At 35.8% G+C, this 8,261-nt stretch overlaps 1 long non-coding RNA gene across 1 annotated transcript; it reads left to right on the top strand.

The window, feature by feature from the left end:
* Positions 1–3,717: 3,717 nt before the first annotated feature.
* Positions 3,718–7,559, top strand: LOC116653379 (uncharacterized). The gene is made up of 2 exons (XR_004307061.2): positions 3,718–4,071; positions 6,656–7,559. It is a non-coding gene; the product is annotated as an uncharacterized LOC116653379 (long non-coding RNA).
* The last annotated feature ends 702 nt before the right edge of the window (positions 7,560–8,261 follow it).

The following is an 8,261-nucleotide window of genomic DNA, read 5'->3' as shown; positions in this document are numbered from 1 at the left end:
CACAGAATCTATCAAATAGTCTGAGTGTAAACATTTCTCATTTCAGCGAGATTATATATACAGGAGTTTTTCTCCTGTGGGAATGTATGTTTAAGATCATTCTGATATGTAATAAGAAAGTTTTTTTCTGTTTACAACTGGAAAAATCTCTTCAAGATCCAATTAAAATAAAACATTTTAATTAAATTGGACAGCTTTTTAGAATGGGGAGAGAGAAAAAATCCTCATGTCTTGCCTTTGATATTACAGCTCAACTGATTGGGGGGAAAAAAAAAAGGAAAAAAAATGGTACTCTGTTTTGTGGTTGTTTTCTCTTTGGTTCCACTTTAAGGATCCATCATTCATTGTATCCTGGTCATTGCTTCCTTCCTTAAATAAAAGAGATGACTGGGTGAATAGGCTAAGAAATGATGAGAATAATATTGAAGTTTGGAAACAGAACTTGGCTTTAGAGTCTGTAGAGAATAAAAAAAATATTACCTGCTTTCATCTTTTGCCTACCATATCTCCTTTATGGATGGTGTTAGTCTCATTAGCTTAAGAAATTTGTTAATACAGGTGCCACTGTGCAGTAGCTGACTTTATTCTTTTGAAAGGAAGCCTAGGAACATCTTTAAAATTCTAAGTTTTCACTTTTTCTTGCTCTGTGAACATGTTCTGAGATTTCTTTAAATCTAAAAAAAATGGCAGGAGTTAAAAAGGTTTCTTAGATGTCCAAATGTTCTTGATTTTTTATATGTACATTTTACAAGTTCTAGGATAAACTTTTTAAGATTGGCTGCAAGCAGCTCAGGTTGTTTTTAAAGCACCAGTTCTCATAGAGATCACTTGTGGTTTTTCTGGTACCTTGTTAAATTCTATAAACAGTGCCTTGCAAAGAATTCCCATCAAAATCAAATTCACATAGCTGAATATTTTCATTATTATTACAACTTAATTTTATTGTACTTCAGCAAACTACTGTTGAGACAACTCTGCTCCATGTAATCAGTTATGTTTTCTAAACATTTTCCTCAAAGTTACATTTAAACCTCTAGCTCCCTATGAAAGGGATTTGTTGATGAAAATGTTCCGAAGATCATTATCTTCAAATTGAAAAGGATTTTCCCCCTTATTTGGTAAGAAAAAATAGAGAGAAAATTCCTGTTTCAGCAGAGGTGGCTGGGTTGGATAGTCAGTGTTTATGTATAGCTCTTTTTTTTTTTTTATTGAAAGCACAGAAAATAGTATTTTCATACTCATTATCATATTATTTGAGAGGATATAACTTACTGATTTTTCACTTGCTGAAAAGTTTGCTTCTTTGATGACAGCAGGAGTTATGCACACAGTTATATAGGAAAACATCTGTTTAACTCCATGGAACTTCAAAATCATCCTTGATCTAGTCTAGGTGAGGCTGCCATGTTAATATGAGTACATGAGCTCACAACCAAAGGCCAGTACTCCTTCACATCCTTTTACTCTTTCCCCATCTGATAAATCAATCAAAATGCTTTGTTTTGTAGACTTTTCCTCATCCTTTACTAAGGAAAAGCACATTTAATTAATCTGAGAATTAAAAAGTTGTAAGGACAAACATGAATTTCATTGCAATCTTTACATATATAAAAATCCTTAAGATTTCTTTTGCCTTTGAAATTCATCTTGACATAGTTACTGTACAGGAATACCTCTCTTTCTTGGCTCTCCTGAAGTGCCACAGGAAAAGCAGTAACCCTTGGGAAGAGAACGGTTTGAGACACAGGCTGTCCAGGCAAAGTTCAGGATTCAGAATCTTTCTGCTACAAATGCAAAAGTCAACAAATGGGTCAACTCAACTCTTTAGAAGTATTTAGGAGTAATATAAACACTTCTGACATAATTGAAGTATCTGTGTTAGAGGGACATGATAAATAGTGTTTGTTTTCTCTTTATGGACTTCTTTTGAGTAATGCCACTCCCTTTTTTTTATACCTTGGTTTAAAATGAGCTTTTATTCCCCTTGGTTTTATTCTACTGTTTCTTTGGTTTTCATATTGTTTTGTTTTTCTTTTGTCTCTTGCATATGTTGATTCCAGTTTTGTTGTCTGTTTGTTGATGTATTTTTTTCTATTTCAAATAGCAGTTCTCTATAGTATAAACAATGGAGATGAAAGTCCTTCCTTTTTGCTGCAAGGTAAAAATAGTTTTGAACATTACAAAACTCTGCTGTTGGCTGTACAGAGAATTGCTTTTTTTTTCTTTTTCACATATCCTTTCAATATTATGAGAATGTCTCATAATAATAATTCCAAATAGAAGATCTTGAAGGAAAAGCTGGATAAATATACAATTTATATCTTTAGGAACATCTGTATGTATACCCAGTTGTATACAAATGTTAATCTCCGTGTGCTGGTGCTGAATGCACATAAATATGTGGCTATAGTTATGATTCTGAAATGAAGCTTTTAGTCATAAACTGATGCTCTGAAACTTGTAGTTATTACAGTGCTTGGTTGGATCTTAGTTCTGTTAGACAAGATCTTTATTGGATATCCATCATTCAAAGAAGATTTAAGAAAAGCAGATTTGTTTCCCAACTTGTCCCTTTTATTGAGAGAAATGAAAAATACTTTTTCAAGATATTCCATAAAAGTAAGATAATTAGAACTTAGAGGAATCTATGATAGTTGGAATCATGCAATCCAAGGGACTCATCATTTTTCTGAGGTTGAGGGATGCTTTGGGTGATTTCTTTTCAGTATTCTTCCTCCCTTAAACATAAAATAAACATTGGTTTATTGAGTCCAAAAGCAATAAACAAATAAATAAATAAAACAATGTGATTTCAACCTCACTTGAATCTAATAAGCAAAAGCATAAATTCTCCACTTTTAGTTTTATATATATAGTATTTTTCTGGCAATTACCTGAGCCTACATCCAAAATTCTGGATTAATATTCTGATCCAGAAAAATTAGCTGGTGATGCCACCTGCAATATCATGGCTCTGTTGAAGACTATTGAACAAAACAAACCACGTAGTTGTGAACTTATCATTGGAGGGCTTTTCTGGCTTTGCTGGCATAAGATATCTCCCTTAAATCCTGATTGGTACCTAAGAACAGGAGTGAAACATTTTCACAAGGATGCTTATATTTAGCATTTGTATTATATTTACAGAATCATAGAATGGTTTAGATTGGAAAGGACCTTAAAGTTCATCAGGTGCTAGCTTCTACTATGGGCTGGCTGCTCCCCACCAGATCAGGCTGCCTAGGGCCCCATTCAAACTAGACCTGAACACAGTTTCCACAGTTTCCCTGGATAACTTGTTCCAGTGTTTTATATGTCTTTCCACTTATATATATGTATATATATTATAGGGTACATTCTAGGCAGTTCTTCAGGGATTTGGAACCTGTGGCAGGTACCAAAAAGTTGTAATTGCAAACTTCAAACATCCAAACTGTTTTGTATGTATGACCCTGAAGTCACTTTAGGACTAATTGTTATTTTAAAAGAAATATTAACTGATGAAACAATGTTAATGTCCTTGTTCAAAAATGCACAAGTTTCTGATGGAACAGGGAACTTAAACCCCTTGTGTGAGGCTCCAGTCACCAGTGACAGCATTCGGTTTCTTCTGCCTGTTAATGGATTGTGAATTATTTTACTATCTGCTTGCCAGAAGAATACCAGCTGATAAGCAAAATATTTTTTAAAGAAATCCAGTGTACCAAAAAAGAAAACAGCCTACTCAGGAGCTGCAGCTCTCACTTAAAATGAGAGCTGATAGGAGAAATATAGGAATGGTACCACCTCTTCAAACCTGCAAGTTCAAAATGCTTTTAGATATGTGGCTGTACAATTCCTCCTGTTGATTCTCTGTCGGTTTTAAACCTCATAATCCGTGTCTCTGCTCCCCAAGCTTTTCTTCTTCCTTTTTTTTTCTTTTTTTCTTTTCTATTGAAATCAGTGGGAGAATAAGTGCAGAATCTGGTCCCTAAATCTGCTCCATCACGTTGCCAAGTAACAAGAGAAGGAATATGGTTTGTTTTCCATGGAGGGCAGGAAGGATCAAAGTGCTTGTGTGAAGGATCACAGGTAAGAATTTAGATGTGCATATTTAAAGCAAAAATAGCTACTAGAAGTGAATGTTAAGGAGATTGAAACCTGCAAGGAACTGACTTTAAGAAATATAACATGAGGTGATTCCTTTTGATTTCTAGCTTTTAACCCTTCTGTGTTGTCAGAAACGAAATATGGTCTTAAGTGGATCTTTATGCATCATCTCATGAAAATCAATGCTTTTAGCCTTTGTGTGCTTCATTTGTGGTGGTGTGATCTACCTGAACTTCAGTGAGGAGAAACAGTAATATCTTCCACATCAAAGGAAATAACAAGAGCCAATGACTGTATTTGCCAACAGTTGTATGTCTGCTTAAGATCTTACACCTATTTTCACTGTTTTCTTATGTATTGCCTTGCATCTGAAATCCAGACATGTGATGATGCTTTCAGTCTTTAGTAAATGTTTCTGATATATAAAAAAAAGAATGCTATTAGTGTAAATGAATCATAGTTGAATGTTCCTCTGGTCATTTTTCTCATTTCTTCTGAATAGGAAATCTGGAACTATTTCCAGTACCAGAATAACAAAATCGATTATATACATACATTTACATACATTTGGGACTGATAATTTCTTATTAATGACTAAATGCATTATAAGGCATATACAAGAAACAGTAGTTACCAACTCTAGAGACATAGGTCCTTTATCTAAAAGCCCACATACAATATCTGAGTCCCGTCCTTTGAATGACTGCCGTTTTTCGTTGACTTCTTCCTTGCAGAAATGTGTGATCAGTGAAGAGACTGAATACAGCATGATACACTTAAAGGCATTGTGTACTCAGAGGTATATTTTCTCATGTTTACAAACTTCATGGCAACTGGAGCTGTAAACTCAAGCCCTTATTCAGTTTGACTGACATTCGCTGCCTGAGTTACCTTCTGTATCTTCATTTGACAATAAAACAGTGCTTGGGTACCTGCTTTGGTTGGCTTGTAGTAAGATTATGTAAAAATGCAAAGGTAAGCCTATGACTCCTTGGACCCACAACTTCTTTTGTTCCTTGATAATTTAGTTTTGGAAGAGCCTACTGCTTTTCAAGCGTTAATTGCATGGTCAAAGATCTTGACTTCATACTTAAGAATATAAAAGCATATCATGCAACTGAATCTGGTGAATCTATTTATATCAAATAATTGTTTGGAATTAAAGAAGTTCGTGGCATAGTTAGAGTATGGGTCTTTACTTCCTTCAGAGCCTGAACCAAATTACTGATGGTTTGGTCAAGGAGTTGAGTTCATTTATCATAGGTAGTCATCAAATGCCACAGGGATTGCTTAGTGAAGCAATAGAGTTTCCATCCCTAAAATCATAGAATCCTGGAATCATTTCAGTTGGTGAAGAAGATCAAGTACAGCCATTAAACTAATGCTGCCAAGTCTGGACAGGCTGGAGAGCTGGGCAGTAAGAAACCGGATGAGGCAAAAAAAAAACCAACAAAACGGATGAGACAAAAGCAAGTGTAGAGTCTTGCACCTAGGAAGAAATAATTGCATGCACCAGTACAGGCTGGGGGAAGACCTACTAAAGAGGAGTTCTGCTGAGAGGGACGTGGGTGTCCTGGTGGACAACAGGTTGACCATGAGCCAGTAGTGTGCCCTTGTAGCCAAAAAGGCCAATGGCATACTGGGGTGTATTAAAAAGAGTGTGGCCAGCAGGTAAAGGGAGGTGATCCTCCCCCTCTACTCTGCCCTGGTGAGGCCTCATTTGAAATACTGTGTCCAGTTCTGGGCTCCCCAGTACAAAAAAAGACAGGGATTAAAAGACCAGTTTAAGTCAGATGGCAATCTGCTCATTTCTATTTGTATGAATGTAAAATGATGATTACAGAGAGAGGGTAACCAAGAAATGGGCTTTCATCATGCAGAAGAATTTGAAAAGAAGGTTCATTGGGGTTTGGGATTGTTTGAGAGGAGTTTCTATGTTTAGTTTGACTGCCCAAGAGAAGACAACTTTAAGAATGTGGGCACTTTAAGTGCTGAGCCACTTTTCTCGAACACTTGCTCTGTACTACATTTATTTATAATTCTTTTACATTTACTGTAATTAAGTCTTTATTGATTTGACATAAACCAACAGCTGCATTTCACTAAGGAAGTCAACTGAAAAATAAATGTCATCTACTAAGCATGGACAATACACTTGAGACTGCAGATGACATGTATTAAATTCTCTTATCATTTTTGTACCTCTTCAAGCACAGTATCAATTATATACATACTTGTAGCCGGAGCTTCTACATGATAGGCTGCCTCTAAAGTCCTTGCTGTATAATGAACTATAAACAACCTGCTCCACTTAGATCAGTTTTAAATAGGGTTTTGTATTAAGAGAAATCTTTGATGTGGAAATTATTTTTCACTTGAAATTCAGCCTCTTTACATGATTGGCTTTGCTTTTGGAGGCAATATTTTTGTACTTGATTTAGAAGATATATTCACTGAAATTCATAAACAGCAAAGTAACTACTTCTGAACAGTACCGTGCTTTAGTGATACAGTTACTAGAGCTGCAGAGGGCCTGGGAACATTCTAAAACTATCTCACTTTTCAGGTGAAAGGCTAACTATGCGATCTGCTCCCTTGAGGCTTTGGATTCAAGCAAGCACAGACCAACACCTTCAATAAAGGGATCAGTGAATATAAGGACAGTGGTTATGAACAAATCGCAGAATAGCTGACATTTAAAGAGACCTCCAGAGATCATCTGCTCCAACTCCCTGCTCAAGTAGGGATGCCTGCAGCATGTTGCCAAGGATCATGTCCTGTTGGCTCTTGAAGGACTACAGGGAAGGAGATTCCAACAACTTCTCTGGACATCATAACCTCTATGGACAAATCAAATTATCAGAGTGACCTGGGAAGGTAAAACTAAGGGAAAATTAGGTTGTTGGTCAGATGGGACCCAAGACACAAGACACAATGATTTTATGGCATTCTATGTAGAAGTGTACTGTTCCACATAAATGGGTGAGGAAGTGTTTCATACATGGTTAAAGGAAAACTCTTTCCTCATGAGCAGGGACAGAAATGGGTGGCTCCAAAGGCTGGAGTTCCCAAGGTTATTTTTTCAGATGATATAGTGTATTTATTAAGTCAGTTATTTATCAAATGGTAAATTCATTTCATGTGGAATGTTGGTTGCTATGTTTTCATTTATAAACTTGCCAAAATGTAGTTGAATACATTCATATTCAGATTTTTTTTTTAAATTTATTTTCTAGTAGATTGTTTGCAAATATTCCAGTTCTTTTCTATGATGTTCATTCTTGTAACAGCAAACTCACTAACAGTTTAAGGCAAGATGGAGAGGTGGCCTGTATATTGTTGCAATAAGAAAATAACTAGGGAATTTTTTTCCTTGTGTCAGGAAGTAATTCTGCTGGATTTTACATTATTAAAACAAACATCACTTATCACTGTAGAAATATGAAATAAATACTTCTCCTTTCTCCATACTCCTTTTGTCCCACCCTAACTCATTCTGAGTGAATCTTGCCATTCACAGAGTTCATGTCCTGTACCTGAATGCTCCTGCTGAATAGAATAATTAGTTTCATAGGCATTGCTGATTAAGCTAAATACTTATAACACTTTGCATAATACCCAGACATAGAAAAAAGAAAATTAACAGTGAACTCCTTTCTATGAGTTCAGTTGTTTTACATGATCCAGCTAGTAAGAAGAAGGTTTAAATGCAGTTGCCATAGCAACAGGGCAATATAAATTTTATGAAATGCAACTACAATATTATAATGATGGAGCAATTTTCATGCCCTTTGATTTTTTTATTTAGTTGAGAGCCACCTGCAGAAAGGGAAATTCCAATTAGAAGTAAATATTTGAGCTCTCACCTCTCTGAGGAAGCATACCCATACATACAGGGATGCATTAATAACTGAGAAATGCAAGTATTTAGCAGGAGGAATAACATTAAAAGCTAAGAAAGTCCATTGTTCTTAGAGAGTCGAGAAAGTACTTAGAAAGAATAAAATTAGATTCCATGTCTGCGCTGACTCACCCATATCAAAAATCATAGAATGATCTGGACTAGAAGGGTTCTGAAAGGCCATCTCATTCCAAACCCCTGCGATGGGCAGGGACACCAAGGCTAGACCAGGTTGATTGAAGTTTCATCCAACCTGGCCTTGAATACCTCC

Source organism: Coturnix japonica, chromosome 4 (assembly GCF_054131305.1).
Source record: "Coturnix japonica strain WE chromosome 4, WE-NBRP24, whole genome shotgun sequence".
Taxonomy (NCBI): Eukaryota; Metazoa; Chordata; class Aves; order Galliformes; family Phasianidae; genus Coturnix; species Coturnix japonica.
The sequence above is the reverse complement of the archived record's forward strand: the minus strand, read 5'-3'. Positions and strand labels throughout refer to the sequence as shown.